The sequence below is a fragment of the Neofelis nebulosa genome, chromosome 16 (genome assembly GCF_028018385.1).
Source record: "Neofelis nebulosa isolate mNeoNeb1 chromosome 16, mNeoNeb1.pri, whole genome shotgun sequence".
Taxonomy (NCBI): Eukaryota; Metazoa; Chordata; class Mammalia; order Carnivora; family Felidae; genus Neofelis; species Neofelis nebulosa.
Genome location: NC_080797.1, coordinates 60,097,194 through 60,120,972, shown reverse-complemented (window position 1 = coordinate 60,120,972; position 23,779 = coordinate 60,097,194). Strand labels below are relative to the sequence as shown.

The following is a 23,779-nucleotide window of genomic DNA, read 5'->3' as shown; positions in this document are numbered from 1 at the left end:
GCCGAAGGGGTCACTCAGCAGCAGGTCTGACAAGTGACCGGAGGCTGGGACAGATGGCCCAGGCCAGGGAGGTGAGGGGCAGGCTGGGAGGCTGGGGATCCAATGGTGTGGGATATCGGACCCGTGTCAGGCAGGGATGTGCAAGCTTGCTCTGGGTGGGGAGTGGCCTCCTGGCACCCGGGGAGGTCAGAGGGCCCAATGAGGCGGGCTCTGCAGGGCAAGGTAGCAGAGGCATTAGTCACATTCCACGATGCCCTCGGGAGAGAACGAAGGCTAGCGGAAGGAGCTGGCAGAAGTCAGTCCAATATGAGGAAGGGCTCTGCCAGCCACAGCCAGAGCTATTGAGCAATGAAATGGGAGGCGGTGAGCCCCTTGGCACCGGGACGCTTCTAACAGGTCGGCCTGGCGGGGAGAGTAGACAGCAGATTCAAGCGTCCAAGTCCCTTGCAGCCTTAACAGTCTTCAGCCTGGATTCTTCCAGAAGTCTTGTTGGGGGAGAAGAGCAGAACTTGATTTCTCCTTTCCCAGAGTGGGAAAGCGGAAGCCCAGACAGAATGCCGCACCCAAGGTCGCACAGGAAGGCGGCAGAACTGGGAGTGAAACCCTTATCTGCTCCTTCCCAAGCCCCAGACTGTCCCATCTGCTTTCCCAACTGGTGTCCCAGCCTGTGCTATTTTGGGCTGGCTCCCCTGCCAGGACAGAGGGTGCCCATGGGACCAGCCCAGCACTGACAGCTGGCTCCCAAGCAAAGCTGGTAACCGAGCACCCCAGGGCCTGTGCTGCACACTTACCCAGCCCTGACTCTGTCCCTGTGCCACTAGGAGGGAACATAACTGTGCAGGGCATCACTCTGACCCTGGCTCTCTCGGCAAAGAAAATCACATTGACTTCCTCAAGTGGGGAAAAGTTGAAGAATCGCAAGTGAACTTTGTCCTCCAGTCCACCAGGGGGACCCAGTGGGCCTGGCTTAGATCTTTGTTTCCCAAGTAAGTTCCTTAGAACACTAGTTTTTCAAAAAGCAACTCGAGGAAAGACTTTTGTGCTTTGTTTGTGGTAATAGCTTTATTGAGGTAACACTTCTATATCGTACCATCCACACGCGTAAAGTGCGCTGAACAATTCAATGGCTTTTAGTGTGTTCAGAGAGTTGTGTGACCATCACAACTGATTCTGGAACATTTTCACCATGTCTAGAAGGAAGGCTGAGCCCTTCGGCTCTAATTCCCTATCTCTCTTAGCCCTAGGCAACCGTGGTTCTACTGTCTGTCCCTATAGATTTGCCTATTCTGGGCATTTCATATACGTAGATTCGTGAAATGTGTGCTGTTTTTGTGTCCGGCTTCCCCACAGCATAGTGTTTGCAAAGCTGAGCCATGTGGATGAATGTGTCATTCCTTTTTATGGCTGAATAATAACCCATTGTGTGGATGTGCCACATTTTGATTGTGTGTTCATCCGTTGATGGACATTTGAGTTATTTCTACCTTTTGGCCATCACGACTGAGGGAAGATTTTGTATTCAGATAAACTCAGAAAGTGATGCCAGCTCTCCCTCATGGAGACTCAGAACATCCCTTAGCATATTAAAGGCTCTGAGAAGTCCTGCAATAAATTTGCATTTACCTTTCCTTGACCTAGCGCTTCCCAGCCTTCCCTCACAGTTCTCCACACGGAGAAATCCCAGGGATTTTTTGCATCAGATGTACACTTGGGGAAACAGCGACCTGACTGAGAGCATCTGCCAGCTGGGAGTCTCAACTGAAAGGAGGCCACGAAAAGTGTTCCAGCCCTTTCCTGCAGCTGCCACTGCAGGCACTGGAAATGCTATGAATCTGAGAAATCCCAAGCCCCAGACTGTCCCATCTGCTTTCCCAAGCCATGCCCAGTCCATTCGTTTGCTCCTTTGGTCATTAAACATACGCAGTTTGAGCACCTATGGGGCTAGAGCAGAGGCTTTCGAAATTTATGACGACAAGAAGGAATACATTTCACTTCATGATGCCGTGTTACACACACACACACACACACACACACTCGTGCAAGTATGCACACATACAGCTGAAAGCGTGTGAAGCAATGCTTTGCCTTCCTGTGTGCAATGCCTTCCGTAAGTGACGATTCTATTCTACTTTATCCAAAAAATATACATTAGTCCTGAACCACTAAATTGATTTCATGACTCATTGATGGATCATAATCTGCGGTTTATTTTTTTTTAATTTTTTTTCTTAACGTTTTATTTATTTTTGAGACAGAGCACAAACAGGGGAGGGTCAGAGAGAGGGAGACACAGAATCTGAAACGGGCTCCAGGCTCTGAGATGTCAGCACAGAGCCCGACGCGGGGCTCGAACTCACGGACCGCGAGATCATGCCCTGAGCCGAAGTCGGCCGCTCAACCGACTGAGCTACCCAGGCGCCCCTAATCTGTGGTTTAAAAGCCACTTAAGGTGACAGACTGGAAGGAATATTTGCAAAACATATCTGACAAAGAGCTGTGGATATACAGATCGGTTAGGGCTTAAAGAAAGGAAACCAAAAAAAAAAAAAAGGAAGAAGAGGAAAAGAAAGAGGTGCCAGAGCAAGAATCCAATAAAAAATGGGAAAGGGGCACCTGGCTGGCTCAGTCAGTAGAGTGTGTGTGACTCTTGAGCTTAGGGTTGTAGGTTCGAGCCCCACATTAGACACAGAGATTACTTAAAAAATAAAATCTTGTTTAGAAATGGGCAAAGGAGTTTAACAGGCACTCCCCAAAGAAGAGGGATGAACAGCCAATATGCACATGAGAAGGCAGTGAACATGAGTAGTCATCGGGAGGTGATATGCCATTGCACACCCACGAGAATGGCTAATGTGTAAAAGAAGTGACAATATCAAATGTCAGAGAGGATGCGGAGGAACAGCATTCGTGTGCTGTTGGTGGGGATGCAAAATACTCCAGCCACTTTGGAAACAATATGACAGTGCCCTATAAAATTAAACACACATGCACCATATGGCCCAATCATTTCACGTCTAGGTATTTACCCAAGAAAAATTAGCACGTATGTCTGCACAAAGACTAGTACAGTGATGTTCATGGCACCATTATGCATATTAGCCAAAAATGATAATGCAGGGGCACCTGGGTGGCTCAGTCGGTGAAGCGTCTGATTCTCGACTTTGGCTCAGGTCATGATTTCATGGTTCATGAGTTCATGCCCCACGTCGGGCTCTGTGCTGACAGCTCAGAGCCTGGAGCCTGCTTCGGATTCTGTGTCTTCCCCTCTCTCGACTCCTCCCTCTCTCTCTCAAACATAAATAAACACTAAAAAATTTCAAGAAAATAAGAAACAGGGGCGCCTGGGTGGCTCAGTCGGTTAAGTGCCCGACTTCAGCCCGGGTCACGATCTCGCGGTCTGTGAGTTCGAGCCCCGCGTTGGGCTCTGCGCTGATGGCTCAGAGCCTGGAGGCTGCTTCTGATTCTGTCTCCCTCTCTCTCTGCCCCTCCCCCATTCATGCTCTGTCTCTCTCTGTCTCAAAAATAAATAAACGTTAAAAAAAAAATAAAGAAAATAAGAAACAAACATGGTAATGTCACTGTCCGCCGACAGATGAATGGATAAACCAGTTGTAGCACATTGGCATGAAGGACTACTGCTCAGCGATAAAAAGAATGAAATATTAACACATGCAACAATATATATAAATCTGTTACACATTATGCTGAGTATAGTAAGTCAAACATGAGAGATTACAAACAGTAATTTCATTTATATAAAATTATGGAAAAGACAAAGCGATAGTGACATAAGGCAAATCAGTGGCTGCCTGGGGCTAGGAGAGTGACTGCAAAGGGACTCAGGGGACCTTTAGGGCAACCGCCATGTGCCTATAACTGTACACAATTATCCACATCCATCAAGCTCCACACCTAGGATGAGTGAGTTTTATTACCTATAAATTACACTTCAATGAAACTATTTTGAAAACCTGGAAGACAGACTAGATAGGGGAGAGTTGGAAGGGGTGGGAGACGGAGGGGCAGAGGAGGGCTCCGTCGTGAGTCCACGGGCTAAGTAAGGGATGTGCACTGCACCAGAGAGTCATGAGGAGCTGTGCAGGGTTTCGAGCAGGTGGTGTCTTGATCCAATTTGTGTTTAAAGCCGTCACTCGGGCCACTCGGTGGAGAAAGGGTCTGGTGAGAGGAAATTAGGGCCGGAACTGAGGAGGGGTGGGGCTGCTCTGGGAGAGGGCCATTTAAGTGGTAGGAGAGGCTCCAGAGACAGGTTAGAAGGTCTTGGGAGGGAGGCTGGGAAGCCGTGGGGGGCATCTGAATGCATCGGACACTTCTGCCTTAGCAACCAGGGGGACGGGGATGCCTGGGGAGAAAGAGGATGACATCGGGCTGTGACATCTGGCATCTGAGGAAGTGTTGGGAGGTCAGGGCTTTTATTGGTCCAGGACTCAGAAGAGTGTTCGCTGAATGCAGTCTTGGGCGTCCTGGTTAAGTCCTGGGAGAGAAAGGGCAGCTGGGGGAGGGTGGGAAGGACGGAGAGTTGAAAGCGTGGTCTGGGAGAGTGAGTGGAGGGTGTTGGAAGGGTGAGTGGGAAGGGCTGGAGAGAATATGTCAGCGAGACCAGAGGAAGACAGAGGGGGTGTTAGATAGTGGTCAGAAAGGTCAGCTGCCACAGAGCAGAGCCGTCATGGTCACACGGTCGTGGTCACGGGGGAGGAAGCCTGAGATCGGACAGAAGAGCTGGGGCAGGAGCTCGCCTGCAAGAAAGAAGGGGTAGATGGTGAGGAGACGGCAAGGGAGCAGGGGAGGAAGTGAGAGGCAGGCAGCAGAGAGGGTGAGGAGTCCCGGCTCTGGTCTCTCGGTGCGGGCTCCCCTCCCAAACCTTCATGCTGCTGGGAGCAGCAGCAGCTTCTTCTTGGCAACCAGCTCGCCCTTACTCGTGCTTGGATTAACAGCAAATTCTAGTTTCCTTGCCGACTCATTTCCCACCCTTCAGGGAGTCTGGCAGGAGGCCCTGGCTCCTTCCCTGCCCCCTCCTTCCAGGCAAGAGTGAGCTGCAGAAGGTGTGCAGCAGGCTCAGGGAGGCAGCGCCCAGGAAGCAGAGTGAGACCTGGAAGCCGTCCCTACACCACTGCACAGACCTCCGGTGGCCGACCCCCGGAAGGTTTGGGGGGGCTGCCCAGCCAGTCTTGAGGCCCCAGGGGACACCTCTGCAGCCAGCAGGAACTCCCAGCCCTGCAGCTGGAAGAACCGCCTGAGAAAAGGGGGAGCTAAGAAAAATGACTCTCTGTTAGCCTTGACTGCTTGCGTGGGGAGGGGCAGGGCCCAGCCCTGGGCCTCCGCCAGGCTCCCTGGAGGGTGGGAAAGGAGTTGGCCTGGAAATTGGAATCTACCATTATCCCAGACGCCAGTAAGGGCAAAACGGTTGCCAAAAAGAGGCTGCTTCTGCTCCAAGCATCAAGAAGGTTTGGAAGGGGAGCCCGCACCGAGAGACCAGAGCCGGGACTCTTCACCCTCTCTGCTGCTGTCTGGCGCTGTGACCTTGAACAACCTGCTTACCCAGTCAGGGCTTGGAAATTCTACCCACCGACTCCGGCAGACACACGTTCACTCATGCATTCATTCGTGTTCATTCATTCACTCATTCGTGTTCGTTCATTCATTCATTCATTCATTTGCCCAACAGGCATTTCTCCGCGTCAGCTCCCTTGGACAGAGATGTGCTCTGGGAGGAGTTAAGGCTTTGGAGCGAGAGACCTGAATTCAAATCTCACCTGCCGCTTGCTAGCCAGGTGACTTTAGGCAAGCTATTTCATCGCTGTGTGCCTCAGTTTCCTCTTCTGCAAAATGGCGGTAAGGATGCCTACCTCAAGGAATCCCACTGTTTTCCCATCTCATGACCAGCCAAGTACATCTTCACACGTATCTCTTCAAGTTCAAGACAGGGGAGTTAACACACATACACTAGACATTAAAAAAAAAAGGGGGGGGGCGCCTGGGTGGCTCCGTCGGTTAAGCGTCCGACTTCAGCTCAGGTCGTGATCTCGCGGTGTGTGGGTTTGAGCCCCGCGTCGGGCTCTGTGCTGACAGCTCAGAGCCTGGAGCCTGTTTCAGATTCTGTGCCTCCCTCTCTCTGACCCTCCCCCGTTCATGCTCTGTCTCTCTCTGTCTCAAAAATAAATAAAGGTTTAAAAAAAAAAAAAACCACCAACCTCACAAGGTAGGTATACGGTCAGGTTAAACTAGACAAATAAGTCTTTAATAAACACCGAACACAGCAGCTATAGGTACACAGCAAGTGTCAGCCTGATGATGACGACGACGATGATGATGATGGGGACCATGACAACAATGATGATGATGATCTGTGAAGCCCAAGCCTGAGCCTGAAGCATGGAAGGCGTTCAAGAAATTATAGTGATACGGTAGTTACCGTTACTGTGTGTCATTGTGTTCTTATGTTACTGTTATTGCGTCATTGGGTTACTGACATTAACAATCATAACACAACAATATCATCATACATAAGGTGCTTAGGGCTTCCTGAGGTAGCAGCTACTCAAGAAGGCTTTGCTTTTAATGGGCTTATTTCAGTGATGGCACCATCATGTGCCCAGCGCCTGACATCTGGTAGGTGCTCAGTGCATGTGAGTTTCCTCCCCATCGGCGGAGACCTCAGAGCATCTGGACCCTGGTGAAGGGTCCCTGGTCGTCTAGGATGGACTTGGGCACCCCCGGATACCCAGACCAGGGTGTGTGTGAATCTCAGGGTCCTGTGGAGGTCTCTACCCCGGGGCAGCTCAGGATCTGGATCTCTCTCACAGCTGCTGTCGCTAGAGGAGATGGATCTTTCCAGAAAACCTCAGGTCTAGTTCCAGACCAGCCACTGTCCTCTCACCCCCAACTCCACGTTTCTCAGCCCGGGAGCCGGCTAGACTCTGCTCTCCCTGCCCAATATTTATATTCCCAGCTATTTATAACCCAGCCTTAGTGCAGCCATGGTGGGGCTGAATGGACAGTGAGGAATCGGGCCTCCCATCATGTGGGCAGCCCCAGAGGCCCCCGGCACCCAGCAGAACATTTCATTTCCCAAACCATCTCTGTAGCTTTCTTTCTCCTCCCCTGGCTCTGGTCCAGCATCCCTGTGGCTTGGATGACATGGTTCAGTGAGAGGACATTTCACGTGTCCCGATAACTGGTTTGGAGTCGCCTGTGCCGTGGGGTCCTGGTCTGATTGTGGCCTCAAGGTGCTGTGCTTCTCTTCCAAAGCCTCCCCAGCACTAAGGAGAAAGGCACCCCCTGACGGCTTGCTGTAATGTGGAGGAGTCCCAGATCTGCTACTTACTAGCTGTGTGTCCTTGAACAAGTTACTTAACCTCTCTGAGTCTCCATTTCCTACCCCGTACAATACAAAGAGAGTCCCAACACAGAGCCCCCATCAGGGCCGAGAAAGTGTTTGAGGAGCTCCTGTAGCACAGTGCCTGGCACACAATCGCTGTGTCTCTCTCTTCCTCTTACCTCTCCCCAAACGCTGAACCCTGGATCACCCCCAGCCTGGAAACTCTGAATCCTCTCACGGCTCTTCATGCTTTTCCCGGGGTCTGCCATTGAAAAGGGATCAACGTGAGGAACAGAGCCTTGGCCTCATCTCTGGCTGTCTGGGGGCTCCCTACCTACATTGTCTGAATCGGAGCTGGTCAAGGACAGTAGCATTTCCAGCCTGAGCCTGAGTGACCACAGAAACTCAGGCCCGAGGGGAGGAGGGATGATGGACGGGGCAGAGTGTGGCTGCGTGAGGAACTCTGGAAGCTCACAGGAGAAAATGAGTTCTAAGCGGAGAGTTGGGGCCAGGCCCCATCCAAGGACCTCCTGGCCACTCTGCTGAGATGCGGCCTCCGAGCGGCTTTGTGGCGGCGCTAAGACCTGGCATCGTGAACGCGGATGGGTCTCCCACACCGGGCTCGAGCAGCACCCAAGAGCCTGAGGCTCAGCTGAGGAGCCCAGAAATCCCTGAGGGGCACGGTGAACACAGCACCTGCCATTACCAATGGGGCCGGAATCTGAGAAATCCTGCTCACAGGGCCCGGTCATGGCTGGGTGGCCTGGGAGAGAAGCTTGGCCCAGGCTAAGGGCTAGTGTGTGTTAGGTTTTTCATCACACTTGAACAGGTGGACTCTGTGTGTGTGCCGATACAGGCATGGGTGTGTGTGGGGGGGGAGGGGGATGGGAGCAGGGGTACGGGACTTAAAATTTACTCCAGATCACTCTGAATCTCCTTAGAGACTCCCACTAGCCTGTGAGCTTTGGAAGGAAAGGACTGTATCTAGCCTGTTCGATGCAGTCTCCCGGGGTCCAGTACACAGCCTGGGATGCTCACGAATGAGTGAAAGGACAAAGGAATGAATAAATGATGAGAGATGAAGAGCCGGCCAGACGTGGGCAGAGGAACAAGGCTCAGGAGCCCTTGGCCTGTTGTCCCCACTCCTCCCCACCCCTGGCCAAGCCACACCTTGGGATAGTAGAGGCAGCTGGTGCAGGGCAAGGAGCTTCCCAGCCCTGCTGCCTACAAGCTGGGTGACCCCCGGCTCGTTTACCGTCTCTGAGCTTCGTGATCCTTAAGGCTGTCTGGGCAGAGAGGTTTTTTCAGGTAAATAAGTCAGATGGGTAAAAGGGCGTAACATGGCCAGCGCTCACTGCACGGGCGTTTTCCTTGGCCAGGCAGGGGTGGGTGGGCAGAGACTCACCCTCCCACCGCAGCACCCTGCCCTGCTTTCTCTTCCTGTCGCAAGGCAGCCCCAGCTCCCCAGGACGGGCCAGCAGCCGCTGAGCTGCCTGCTGGCCCGCAGCCAGGCCCAGAGCAGAACTGAGGGCCGCCCCCCCCCATCCCTGTCATCCCTGCAACAGCCACTTGCTTTCTTCCTGCCTCCCCAGCCCCCACTGCCACCCTCTCTCTGTCCCTACCCTCCTTCCTTCAGTGACTTCCCCGCCTCTCTCTGCCTTCCTTCCAGACACCGTTCCAGCCCACTGGAGAAGAACAGAACAGAAACAAACCTCCTCCTCATCCCTCTTCTATTGTGGCGGTGCTCATGGCCCCCTCCTCATGGGCTCCTGGACGCCTGTCCCCACCACCCCCACCCCCTTCGCTCACAAGGCTCAGCCTGTGAGGGGAATGGGCCTTCCACCTGAGTGAAAATACCACTGTTTCAGGGAGCAGAGCTTGGGGGGCTGGCCTGACCTCCCGGTCCTGCTCCGCATCTCAGGTAAGAGCTAACTCCTTCCGGGATTTGGCTGCCTTTTCCCACAAACATGGACCCACTCACCCATCTCTAGGCTCTGTGCCGCTCAGGCTGAGATGACAAGAGCCCGACCAGGGAGGTCAGCAGTGCCTTCTCAGTAGTACCCTGAGCCCAGGCACCTGTTGCACTCTCTCCAGAAAATACATCACAGAGCATCCCACTGGGGCCAACCCCCTTACTTCAAAGCCGATGCAGAAAATGTGCAGACAAATAAACAAACATACGAAGAGACAATAAACAAAATCCTCTTCTTCATTTAGATAGAGTTTGTGCGAAGGGCAGGTCAGAGACTCTGGAAGGCCCCAGCATCGTCGCTTGAACAGTAAGAAGTTCTGGGATTCTGGGCTGGTGGCTAGGGGAAGGAGGACAGATCAGAAGAGTACAAAATACAGGCAGGGGCTGGAGCTGGTGAGGCCTGGGTTTGAATACCAGTTCTTCAATTTGCTAGCTGGGTGGCCGGGAGCTGGGGATGTTGCCTCTCTATGGTCTGGAGCGTTTTCTTCCAGTAGAATAAAGTGAGATCTTCCCGAGCTGATCCTCCCACAGAAAACAACTCTAGACAACACACACGCACCCTCAAAGTACTGGAGAATGAATTAAACCAAGTAGACACTGGAAGAAGGGAATGACAGGGAGGAAGTTACCCATTTTTTATGGCTTTGATCTCGAGAGCAGGACGCACTTAGCACAGCACAGATTGAAAACCTGTCTCTCCGGCCTAAAGAAACAGAGGACAAATTCAGATCAACCCTGGCCACTGGGAAGCAGAGGGGGCAACCCCAGAAAGAAGAGGTGCAAAGGGGGAGACCCCCAGATCCTGTGTATAACCGTGGCTCAAACCTCTGGCTGATCCCCAAACCACATATGCACGGAAGCAACTTCAGCTGGGGGAAAATGTAAACAAATAAACAAACCCCAAACTGAGCTGAGATTTGGGCTGCCATCCAAGAGCAGAGTTTGAAGGTAATGGCCTAATAAAACAAAAATTCAACACATTTTGAGAATATTACAGAACCCAGAGTCCCTTCAAAGTAACATGAACGATGTCCAGGATATAGTCTGTTCCTCTAAAGTCATGCCCTCAGGCCTCAATGGAATTAAAGTAGAAATCGATACCAGGAAGATAGCTGGAAAATTCCAAAGTATTTGGAGATGAGACAACACACTTCTAAATAACACATAAATCAAAGAAGAAGCCTTGGGAGACATTTTTTAATATTTTGAACTATACGAAAATGGTAGTTATCATTTTGGCAATTGCCAAAACTGGCAATCAGAGGTTGAATCAGCCAATGGCCAATTGCTTCGTCAATCATGACTACATAATGAAGCCTCCATAAACCCCAAAGGGACAGCGTGTTGGTCCTCTTCTTTCTTTTCAGAAAGCTTGGGGAACCAGGAAGCTTTCATGTGCAGTAACTGGGCCCCACGCTCCACAAGGACAGAAGCTCCTTTGTTCAGGACGTTGCCCCATGTATCTCTTTATCCAGTAGCCTTTGTCACCATCCTTTAATAAACTTGTAAATGAAACTGAGTGTTTCCCTGAGTTCTGTGAGTCACTCTAGCAAATGAGTCTATAGTGCAGGTGCCTGGGGCTTGTGACAGGTGTCTGAAGGGGGGAGGGGAGCCGTCGTGGCAGACTGAGTCCTTAAGCTGTGGAATCTGATGTCATCTCTAGGCACACCTTGTCCGAATTGCTTGGTGTTGTGTGTGGGGACCCGACCCCCAGGCACACATTAAAATCAGGTCAAAGAACTCTAAAAGAACCCCCCCCCCCATACCAAATGTGGTGGATGTTAATTCAGCACGTGGAAGCTGAACAGACACTGTGTGGGGAGGAGACTGTTCATTCTCAGGGTGTGATGGAGGGCCGGTGGGGCCCCACGGAGCAGGCCCGGCTGCCCTAAGCACAGGGACATTGGCCCAGACAGGATCCTGATTTGTGCTTGGTCACCAGACTGTCTTGTGCTTTTCCTGTCTGCTCCGTCTGCCTTCCAGCCTATAGGAGGGACAGCAGTGCAGGCAGAGGAGGGAGCCCAGGAGGGAGGCCAGCAGCTTCCGGGCCTGTCCTGACCACTTGCACTGAACACTGGGCTGGTCATGGCATTGCTCTGCAAGGCATTCTGGACCCCAGCTGCCACCGAATTGACCTCATCTATAAAGCAGCAACTCAGTCTAGGGCCGAAAATCCCAGCCAAGGGCTGGAAGGACTGGAAGGGAGAGGAATTTTACTTACAAGAACAAAGCTAGAGGAAGACTCCCAGGGCAAAAAGCACAGCGTTTCCTTTTACAGAGCCGTGACCAAAGCCCCGTCTGTGGAAAGAACAGCCTTACCGCCTTATGATTTAAAAGAAAGGCCTCCGAGTAGGGACTCTGGGCTCCTTCCCGTGTCTAAGCCTATCCCTGGGGCAGGACGCCTTTGTAGAAAGAGCTCCTTGAAACCAAGCAGACTGGATTTCGAGCTGTGGCTCTGCCAGGTACCAAGAGTGTGGCCTCGGGCGTCACCTCACCCCTCTGTGTGCCTTGTGTCTACCTCTGCTGCAGAGAGACTGGTGAGCAATTGTTGTACATCTCTCTCTCCCTCCGGCTTCCCCACCCCCTTCTTACAGCAACACCCTTGATCTTCACTTGGAAGGTGTATCCCTCCCCGGCTCGCAAGTCTGTGAGGTCGAGGAAGGACCCATACCTCATTTAGGTGGTACCTTAGGATGGGGCCTGGAGCAGTTGGTAGGAGCCTCCACCCCTGTGACATTGCCCTCCTCTGGTGGAATGAGAAGCTCGGGAACAGACCAGTGACCTGAGCTGATCCTAGTGTGAATGGCTGGGCTTCTGCAAGAGCGTCCGGAAAAGAGGTTTCTGCTCTCCCACTGGCCTCAGAGCTCTAGAGAGTGAACCTGCAGCTATATGGAGACTGGGAGTGGAGACCCAGGGCTGCTGGGGCAGCTCCATGGTGCCAGCCTCAAGGAGGGAAGAGCCGAGAGACAGGGGGCCTGGGAGACATCACTACCTCAGGATCCAGCCATGCCTGAAGCCAGATCTACCCATCTTGGACTTTTGGTCACATAACCAGTACATTTCCTCTATTGCTCAAGCCTATTTGACTTGGGTCCTGTGTCACCTGGAACAAAAATGTCCTAATCAACTCAGATTAACAATACTCGTTTCAGCAGGTTACGATAGGACTCAACAGAATTCTGTCCTTAGGTTATAAGCTTTTTGAGGACCGGCACCGTTTGATCCACATGCGTGTTCTCAGTGGCTGACCCATAGCAGGTGCTCAAATGTTTGTAGAATGAGTAAATGTGTTTAAATGCCCCTAAAGCTTATAAGATTCTTTTTACTTTATTTTGTTTTTAAGTTTTAAGTTTATTTAATTATCTTGAGAGAGAGAGACAGAGAGAGCTTGAGCAGGGAAGGGACAGAGAGAGGAGGGAGAGAGGATCCCAAGCAGGCTCCACACTGTCAGTGCAGAGCCCGATGCGGGGAATCGAACTCATGAACCATGAGATTGTGACCTGAGCAGAAATCAAGCGTCGGGTACTTAACCGACTGAGCCATTTAGATGCCCCATCTTTTTTTTTTTTTTTAGAGAGAGAGTGAGTAGGGGAGGGACAGAGAGAGAAAGAAGGAGACAGAATGAGAATCTCAAGCAGGCTCCACATCCAGTGTGGATGGAGCCTGACACAGGGCTCGATCTCACTATCCTGGGATCTTGACCTGAATCGAAATCAAGAGTTAGGCACTTCACTTAGGACATTTTTGACTGAGCCACACAGGTGCCCCAAAGATTCTTAACAAATGTTAGCTCATATTATGATCCCATCAAAGTTAACCTTATCTTCTCTTGTTCCATATTTCCCTTCTAAATGTGGGAAATGAGTCAACAATCCCATGCCTAGGTGCCCCAATTCATTAAATGACGAAGTTAGCAGTATCTGTTGACTGCCTGGTACATTCCAGTGCTGGGCAGAAGTCCGGTGATTAACAAGAATGACCCATAAAGCTGCTCCCATATAGTCCCAGCCACTCCACGTAGTGTATGATAGGGGCACCTCGGTGGCTCTGTCAGTTAAGCATCTGACTTCAGCTCAGGTCATGATCTCACGGTTCGTGAGTTCAAGCACCGCATTGGGCAGTCTGCTGTCAGCACAGAGCCCGCTTCGGATCCTCGGTCCCCCTCCCTCTGCTTCTGCCCCGCTCTCTCTCAACAATAAATAAATAAATAATAAATAAATAAATAAATATTTGCCCCGCTCTCTCTCAACAATAAATAAATATTTGAAAATAAATAACTAGGGGTGACTGGGTAGCTCAGTCAGTTAAGCCTCTGACTTTGGCTCAGGACATGATCTCGCGGTTCATGAGTTCAAGCCCTGTGTTGGACTCCGTGCTGACGGCTCAAAGCCTGGAGCCTGCTTCGGATTCTGTGTCTCCCTCTCTTGCTCTGCCCCTCCCCCACTCCCTCCCTCCCTCCCTCCCTCCCTCCCTCTCTCTCTCTCTGAATAAACATTAAAAAACCTTTTTAGGGGCGCCTGGGTGGCTCAGTCGGTTAAGCGTCCGACTTCGGTTCAGGTCATGATCTCACGGTCCGTGAGTTCGAGCCCCGCGTCAGGCTCTGTGCTGACCGCTCAGAGCCTGGAGCCTGTTTCAGATTCTGTGTCTCCCTCTCTCTCTGACCCTCCCCCGTTCATGCTCTGTCTCTCTCTGTCTCAAAAATAAATAAACGTTAAAAAACGTAAATAAATAAAATAAAAAACCTTTTTAAAAATTAAATGATATAAGTAAGTAAATAAATAAATACAGAGTGTATAATAGGTGACCGTGGAGATGAACAGCAGTGCTGTGGGGACACAGAGCAGGAGCAGCTCACCCTGACCTAGACGGTTAGACAAGGTTCCTCTGAGGAAGTGCTTACAGGGGCCCAAGGCTGGGGAGTGGGGGTGGGGTGGGAGAGGGCTGCAGGAAAAGGAAGCAGCCAGTGCAGGAGCACGGAGAGAGAGAGAGGAGTGTGGCCCTGAGGAGGCCGGGAGGATGGAGGAGGAGGCCCTCTGAAGCCATGCTGAAGACTTTGGACACAGGCTTAGAGCAGAGCGTGACACATGCTCAGACTGGCACCGTTGGCCGCTCTCCGTGGCCGAAGCGTGAAGGATGGTGCTACCCACCCAGCGTTTGCGTCCCCACCCCCCAAATTCATGTGGTGAAATCCTAACCCCCAGGAGGTGATGGTATCAGGAGGCGGGGCCTTACGGAGGTGATTTGGTCCAGGGCTGTGGGATCAGCGCCCTTAGAGAAGAGACCCCAGACAGCCTTTGCCTCTTTCACCACTGAGGACGCAGTGAGAATACGGTCCTCCGTGAACCGGGACGAAGGCCTCACTAGACGCAGAATCCGCCAGTGCCCCAGAAGTGTGAGAAGTACATTTCTGTTTAGAAGCTACCCAGTCCATCATATTTTGTCACGGCAGCCGGAGCGGACCGAGACAGATGATGGGGGCGGGGGGGACAGGACACCAGACACGGGGCAGTGGTCCCCAGGGAGATGCCGGGGGCCTGAGCCCAAAGGAGAGGCAAAGGGATGGAGAGAAGTGGGCTAGATCCAGGGGTGTTTCAGAGAGCAAATAGTGATGAGGACGACGTTGGGAAAGAGGGAAAGGGAGAGATCACAGGGCAGCTGGGAGGACGATGTGGCTATTCCCTGGAAAGGTCTGGACAGGGAAAGGCAAGATGGGCAGTCACATCCTCCTCCTCCTTCCACCACTTAAGGAAAGCTCAGCTCAGGGCATGTTGTTCCCGGGCTTTCGGGGCAGGCAGAACAGCTGTGACCCCAGCTGGATGTCCGAGGGCAGCGCTGAAGTTGGGAGGAGGGAGGAGGAGACTGACAGCAGCTGTCCCCCACGCAAGAACAGGAGGACAGAGGCACAGAGACACAGCGAGAGAGAAGGAGAGACACTGGGGGAAGTGGACTTTTAAAAGTGTTGCTGCAGGGGCGCCTGGGTGGCTCAGTCCGTTAAGCTTCCGACTCTTGGTGTCGGCTCAGGTCACAATCTCACAGTTCGTGAGATTGAGCCCCACGTCGGGCTCTGTGCTGACAGTGTGGAGCCTGCTTGGGATTCTCTCTCTCCGTCTCTCTGCCCCTCCCCTGCTCTCTCTCTCCCTCTCAAAATAAATAAATAAACATTAAAAAAAAAAAGTGTTGCTGGGTTATCATTTATTCTCCGTGCTGGTTTCCTAGGGCTGCACCAAATCACCACAGACTTAATGGCTTACGACGATCAAAATTCATGCGCTCACAGTTCTGGAGGCCAGGAAGTCTGAAATCAAGATGTTGTCTCCACATGGCCTTCTCTTCTCCCTCTCCTCTGTGTGTATCTCTTATAAGGACACTTGTCATTGGATTTAGGGCCCACCTGGGTAATCCAAAATGATCTGCTCTTTAGATGCTTAAAATTACAACTGCAAAGACCCTTTCTCCAAATCAGGTCACATTCATGGGTTCTGGGGCTTAGGAGGTGGACATATTTTTTGAGGGGGCCGGGGCGGGGGTACCATGTAGCCGACACATTCCCTTTTAGCATTTTCTTAAGGGATGACAGTGAAAATTTCAATCACTTAAGAAAAAAATTTTAATGTTTATTTTTGAGAGAGAGAGAGAGAGAGAGAGAGAGAGAGACAGAGCTCGAGTCGGGGAGGGGCAGAGAGAGGGAGGGAGACACAGAATCAGAAGCAGGCTCCAGGCTCTGAGCCGTCAGCACCGACTTGGGGCTTGAACCCATGAGCTGTGAGATCATGACCTGAGCCGAAGTTGGACGCTTAACCAAACTGAGCCACCCAGGCACGCTCACTTTGTAATTATTTTCGTTATAACAGCTTTATTCACATGCCATAAAACTCAACACATTCAAGTATGCAATTTGGCGGTTTTTAGTGTATTCAGAGTTGTGCGGATGTCGCCACACTTTTAGAACATTTTTATCATCCCCCAAATGGTTTTTAGTACCCATTAGCTGTCACTGTCAATCCTGCCATCTCCCACGGCCCTAGGTAACCACTGTTCTATTTTCCGTCTCTGTAAGTTTGCCAATTCTGGACGTTTCATATAAATGGAAGCACATGTGTTCTTTTGTGACTGGTTTCTTTCACTTAAGTATAATGTTTGCAAGGTGCATCCATGTGATGGCATGTTTCAGTATTTCATAAGGACAAATGATATTCCACTGTGTGGATATACCATATTTTGCTTATCCATTCATCAGTTGATGGACATTTGAGTTGTTTCTACCTTTCGGCTATAATGAATAATGCTGTTATGAATGGCCATGTACAAGTATCTGGATGGCCCTATGGTTTCATTTCTCTTGAGTGTATATACCTAGAAATGGGATTGCTGGATCAAACGGTGATCCAGTGTTTCACTTTTTGAAGAACACCCACTTTGTTTCCTAAAGTGGCTGCACCATTTTACATTCCCACTAGAAGTAGACGAGGGCTCCAATTTCTTCAAATCTTTACCAACACTTATTATCTGTCTTTTCCATTACAGCCATCCTGGTGGGTGTGAAGGAATATCTCATTGTGGTTTTGATTTGCATTCCCCTGATGGCTAATGGTCTCCAACATCTTTTGATGTGCTTCTTGGCCGTTCGTATAGCTCCTTGGAGACATGTCTATTTAGATCCTACTTCCCATTTTTAACTGGGTTATTTGTCTTTTTATTATTGAGTTGCAAGAGTTCTTTATGTATTCTAGATACAAGCCTGATAACTGATAAATGATTTGCAGATGTTTTCTCCCATTTGTGGGTCATTTTTTTTTTCTCTCATGATAGTGTCCTTTGAAAAACAAAAGTTTTTGATTGTGATGATGTCCAGGTTATCTACTGTTTCGTTTGATTGTGCTTTCATAGTCACATCTAACCAATGACAAGTCCAAGGTCATGAATCTTTACCCCACGTTTTCTTCTAAGAGTTTTACATTTTTAGCTCTCATATCTATTTTATAAATGTATATTTATTTATTTATGTTTTTGAGAGAAATAGAAAGGGAGCACAAGCAAGGTAGGGACAGAGAGAGGGAGACACAGAATCCCAAGCAGGCTCCAGGCGCTGAGCTGTCAGCACAGAGCCCAACGCAGGGCTTGAACCCACGAACTGTGAAGTCATCACCTGAGCCAAAGTCAGAGGCTTAACCGACTGAGCCACCCAGGTGCCCCTCTAATTTTTTTAAGTAAGCTTATGTAAATGTGGGGCTTAAACTTGTGACCCCGAGATCAAGAGTCGCATGCTCTACCGACTGAGCCAGCCAGGCGCTGTTTGATTATTTTTGATCCCTATGCAATGTTTTGAGAGTGATAACGCCTGGAAAAGGTCCACAGGTGGCAGCTGAGGAAGCTGTGGTCATGAGAAGGTCTGTGTGGCCTTTGAAGAAGACCTTCCCCATGCCTTTCCTTCCCCTTCCCATTACTGGTGGTCCACACTCGATGGGATACTGTCATCCGAGGGTGGGGTGCTCCTCATAGAAGGGAGTCCTCCAACCCAGCTGAGAGGCCCGTTACAGATCTGCAGGGGTGGACACAAGCTATAGATCAAAACTGCAGGGAGAGAGTCGAGGACCAGAGAAGCCGGTTCTCCGGAATCCTCCCCAAACTGAGGGAGCTGGAGCAGACCGCCAGTGAGACGGAACATGTGGTCAAAACAAAAGAATCCGCCCACCGGATTTATCTAGATGTGGGAAGACAGATAATGCCAAGCATCGGTGAGAATGTGAAGCAACTAGAACTCTCATACCCCGCTGGTGGGGGTGGAAACTGCCACAGCTACTTTGGAAGGTGGCAAGTCGCTGCTAAAATAGAGTACACGCCTCGCCTACGACTCAGCTTTTCCCAGACAGAGGTGTGCACACGCTCTCCACGATGTGGACCAGGAATGCTCGCGAAAGCACTAGCCTGAAAGACCCAAACCTGGAAACAACCCCAAAGTCCACCAACAGCATAATAAATGAATGAATAAATGAATAAATAAACTGTGGCACGTTATATCATGAAATTTTATATAGCAGTGAGGATGCATAAGCCACAACATGAATAAATCTCGGGAATGCAGCATTAAGGAAAAGAAGTCAGGTTCAAAGGGCATGTATTATATTATCATATTTATATAAATTAAAAGGCAGGACATTTTTTAAAAAAAATTCTTAATGTTCATTTTTGAGAGAGAGAGACAAAGAGATAGAGAGACAGAGAGACAGAGCATGAGCAGGAGAGGGGCAGAGAGAGAGGGAGACAGAAACCAAAGCAGGCTGCAGGCTCTGAGCTGTCAGCACAGAGCCTGATGTGGGGCTTGAACTCACGAACGGTGAGATCATGGCCTGAGCCGAAGTCAGGTGCTTCACTGACTGAGCCACCCAGGTGCCCCAAAGGCAGGAAAATTTAAAAAAAAGAAAAAAAAAAAGCAGGAAAACTAATGGTGATAAGAACCAGAATAATGGTCACCCTTGGGGAGAGTAGTGACTAGAAGGGGGGCTATTTTCATTTTCTTTTTTTTTTTAAGTTTCTTTTTTTATTTTGAGAGACAGAGCAGAGGAGGAGAAGAGACAGGGGAAGAGAGAGGATCCCAAGCAGGCTCTGCACTGTCAGCACAGAGTCCCGATGTGGGACTCAGTCCCATAACCATGAGATGATGACCTGAGCCGAAATCAAGAGCCGGACGTTTAACCGACTGAGCCATCCAGGCAACCCCTGCATTTTCTTTCTTTATCTGGGTGCTCCTTGTAAGTCTTGGATGTGTTCACTTTGAAAATTCACCCAAATGTACACTGATTATTAGTCTTTTTTTTTTTGGCATATTTGTTAAATCATAAAATTTACAGAAAAAAAAACCAGAAGGAGCAGAAGCTGGGTGTGACACAGTGGTCAGGGGTGGGGTGGGATGATTGTCATGTACGGCTGGCCCAGGGTCATGGTTCCTCTTTGATCGTTGTTGTTGGGGTTCTTTTGTTTTTAATTTTTATAAGTTTTTTTTTTTTTAAAGTAGGTTTGACACACAACATGGGGCTCAAACTCACGAGGCTTAGATCAAGAGTTGCATGCTGTACTGACTGAGCCAGCCAGGTGTCCCCCAGGGATCCTCTTACGTGTGGTCGACACACTCTCAGCAGATGGGGGCAGGTGCTCACAAGCGGCAGAGCCCTGGCACGCAGATGTGCGGAAGGTGGAGAGCAAATTAGTTAATGAATCTCTTCCTTCCTTCCTCCACTCCCTTCCTCCTTCCTTCCTTCCTTCCTTCCTTCCTTCCTTCCTTCCTTCCTTCCTTCCCTTATTACAGTTTCAGGACCCATTTATTGAATATTATTGAATATTCACATCAGCCAAGCGCTAAGTACACAAAGCTAAGTAATTTACAATCCCTGTCCTCTAGGAGCTCATGGTCCAGTGGGGAGAGCAGATCTAAAAAGAAATGAGTGCAGGGTGCCTGGGTGACTCAGTCTGTTAAGTGTCCGACTTTGGCTCAGGTCTTGATCGCAGGATTTGTAAGTTCAAGCCCGTATCAGGTTCTCTGCTGCCAGTGCACAGCCCACTTTGGATCCTCTGTCTCCTCTCTGCCCCTCCCCACTAACACTCACTGTCTCTCTCTCTTTCTCAAAAACAAATAAACATTTAAAAAAATAAATAAAGGTAAAAAGAAGTCAATGCAATCTAGAGGGAAAGAGGCCCTGAGAGGAATCCATACCGACAGTATGGCCAGATTAGGCTGGTTGGGGATCAGGACAGGAATGGGCAACAGTCAGGGAAATATTCTCAAAGGAGGTGACACAGGACCGAGGACCTTAAGCAGGTGCCAGTGTGGCAGGCTGCAGAAGGATGTCCTGGTAGACAGAACAGCCAGCTTGGCTCCCCTCCTCTTGGAACTAGATAGGATCAGGAGGTGGGAATGAAAACTAGGGGAGGGGGGCAGGTCAAGAAGCAAAGAGGAGGGGCCTGGAGGTGACTCCATGGTGTTGGAGGATACAGATGACTGTGCTCTTGACTGCTGGCTAGAGAGGAATCCAAAACGATCCCAGTAGCAAGAGGTTGAGATGATTTTCGGAGTTGTGGAGTCTCACCTGTGAAGTGCACTGATGGCCTTCTCCTCAGGGGTCCAGGCCAGCAGAGCAAATGTGCAAATCCGGCCGGGTGTGAGGCAGTACGGAGTGGTGGGGTCTGTGGACCTTGACTCTCCTCAACCGCTCACAGCTGTTCAGATTTTGTTTTCTTTTTTTGCCTTTGATGTTTATTTGTTTTTACGAGAGAGAGAGACAAATGCAACTGGGGGAGGGGCAGAGAGAGAGGGAGACACAGAATCCGAAGCAGGCTCCAGGCTCTGAGCTGTCAGCACAGAGCCTGACGCAGGGCTTGAACTCACGTACCTCGAGATCACGACCTGAGCCGAAGTCAGATGCTCAACTGACTGAGCCACCCAGGTGCCCCGGGATTTTGTTGTTTTCAACATGTGGTGCAGGCCCCACAGAACAATCTGGTCGCTGAGTCCCATCCAGCACTCAGCTGCCCGTTTGCAGCCTCTGGACAAACTTATCTCCAAGGCATTTCCAGTTACAACGAGTGATTTCTGTAATCAAGGGTGTGAGTGATGAGGGCATTGCTGAACATCTGTGGTCACACAAGGTGAGGTGTCCTCCGAGTTTCCTCCTTTCCTGACAGCATCTCTCAGTGCACAGGGCTACCCTGGGAGCCCTTCGCAGCTTTCCATGTCTGTCAGGGGCAGAACTCGGAGAGGTCGGTTTTCCACTGTGGAAAAATACTGGCAACCCTAACAGGTCTGGATCCAGGTTCTGGAAAATCCCGCGGCCAAGGGCCTTGGATGCACAGATGTCCTGTGACCAGGGGAGGAAGACTTTTGGAGTCTGCAGGATGAGGCGCCTTCTTCTCTGGGAAGACCTACTATGTGCCAAGTAATGGCCTGGTCCCTAAGCTCATGGAAGCCGCATAACGGTACCTTAGGATATTTATTTTGATTAACCCTCTTTCAAAGGGATGCTGTGTTTTAGAGAAGTTAAGTGACTTGCCCAAGGCTTCACCATGGCAAGCAACAGAACCACTGAAGCTAGAACTCCAAGCCACTGGAGAATGGTCTACGACAACTATACCCTTGAGGATGAGCCTGTGTCTGGTCCTAGATTCAGAGAGGGGAGGTGACCCCTTTCAGGCCACATAGCTAGCGGGTAGTATATTAGTTGTTATTCACCCTCCATTTATTTATTTATGTATAACATTTTATTTATTTATCTTGAGAGAAGAGTACAAGCAGGGGAGGGGTAGAGAGAGAGGGAGAGAGAGAGAATCCAAGCAGGCTCCGTGCGGTCAGCGCTGAGCCCCACTCGGGGCTCAATCCCATGAACCATGTGATCATGACCTGAGCTAAAATCAAGATTCGGACGCTTGCCCGGCTGAACCCCCCAGGTGCCCCCACCCTCCATTTATTTATTCTTTCAAAAATTGTCCTTGAGGATCTGCTCTTTATTCAGGTACTTTCTGAGCACCTGCCAGCCACTGCTCTAGGCTCTGTGGACACAGCAGTGGACAAAACAGACAACGATCCCAGGCCTCACTCGGTTCATGTTCCAAAGGCGGAAAGAGGTGGTGAACAGATAAACAACTAAGCTAGGGAATCGATGGGGAAATGGGAAGTCCCGCAGGAGAAAAGAAATGGGGGAAGACAGATGGGGTGTGTAGGGGGTGTTGCTGGGTTCAAGAGGGGGGTGAGGCAAGACCCCACCGACAAGGCGACGTTTGAGATAAAACCGGAGGAAGTGAGGAAGGGAGCCCTGGCCGTTTCTGAGGAAGTGTACTAGATTAAGGGAACAGCGGAGGCGCTAAGGTGGCATGGGTCTGACGTGTGGCGGAGGCCAGTGTGGCGGGAGCAGGAGGGGGAGGGGGAGAGGGGACAGGTGAGGTCGGTGAGGGCACGAAGGTGGGGGATCTGGGGGCCAGATGATGCCGGGGCCTCGCAGGCCACTGTGCAGACTGGCTTTTACTCTGAGTCAGTGGGAGCCATTGCAGGGTTCTGAGCAGAGGAGTGATATGACCTCACCTGCTTCTCCTAGGATCACTCTGGTTGCTGGGTGGGGAGACAGACTTCACGGGGCAGGAGCCGGGCCACCGGTCGGGAGGCAATCACAGTGACCCAGGCAGGAGAGAATGGGGCGCAGGTCAGGGGGCAACGGCAGAGGTGGTGAGAAGTAGGCAGACCCCAGATCTGCTTGAAGGTAGATCGGGTGGATTCGATACAGCAAATGAGGCAAGGGGAAGAGGAATGATAATATCAGAGTTTTGGACGGACTTACGGGAAGGATGGGGTTGCCACTTCTGCCACGAGAAAAAGCATGCGAGGAGAAGGTTTGGGGAGATCCAGAAGTTCGGCGTTGGGCATGGTAGTTGGGGATGCCTCTTGGGTTTCCAAGTGGGGATCCTGAGGCAGTACACTGCAGGGAGTATGGGGAGAAGTCAGGACATGGGAGCCTGTCCGTGAACTTAAAGAGCTCTCTGGCTGGCTGGGAAGGGATCGCTGACACTGGATAACCTGTGGGAGTCCTTGGCACTTAGGCACTATCCATTAAATGGCGGTGATTATTATGATGTCGCCTTGCGGCTCCAGGCTGACCGGGGCTTGGAAGGGGAAACCCCAGCACTTTCCACATCTTTCCAGTTCCCCTTGGTGAAATCGAGTGACTAATATCTATTCCTACCACCCCTTCCGGGCCGTTGGAAGAACAGAAATAGGAGTTTTGGCACGTAAATGTCTTAAAAGATGCTTCCACAAAGGAAGGGTCTCCAGTGATGACAGCTGGATGGATGGTTTGAGCTGGGACCTTCTCTTTCAATATCTTCAACCTCTTTGTGAAGAAGAACCATCTTTCATAGCCCCCAAACCTTGAATTCATGGGTGTGGCCAGAGGAAGTGGGGGCCAGAACTGGGAGGGGCAGACGTTGGCCAAGAAGTTTTCAGAAGAGTGGGAGGTATAGGAAGGGAAGGGCTTGACCTAGCTGCTCTCTCTGTATCTATGATGCGTCTATCTATTGACATATGTCTGTTTTATTTATTTATTTTTTTAATGTTTATTTATTTTTGAGACAGAGAGAGACAGAGCATGAACTGGGGAGGGTCAGAGAGAGAGAGGGAGACACAGAATCTGAAGCAGGCTCCAGGCTCTGAGCTGTCAGCACAGAGCCCGACACGGGGCTCGAACCCACGGACCGTGAGATCATGACCTGAGCTGAAGTCGGACGCTCAACCGACTGAGCCACCCAGGTGCCCCGACATATGTCTGTTTTAATCTACCTATATTTCTGGTGAATTAGTAAACATTTATGTAGCACTCGCTATTCAACTCTCCCAGCAACTCTGCAAAGCAGCTGTCATTGTCCTTCTGAGGTGAGAAAACTGTGGCTCAGAGACTTTTCAAGGTCACAAAGTAAGCAAATAGTGGAGGAAGGAT

The 23,779-nt window shown here is 50.6% G+C and overlaps 1 long non-coding RNA gene across 1 annotated transcript; it reads right to left on the bottom strand.

The window, feature by feature from the left end:
* Positions 1-3,728: 3,728 nt before the first annotated feature.
* Positions 3,729-23,011, bottom strand: LOC131497512 (uncharacterized). Its single transcript, XR_009254994.1, has 3 exons — positions 22,375-23,011; positions 19,352-19,475; positions 3,729-4,754 (listed from the first exon to the last, which is right to left on the bottom strand). It is a non-coding gene; the product is annotated as an uncharacterized LOC131497512 (long non-coding RNA).
* Positions 23,012-23,779: the final 768 nt, after the last annotated feature.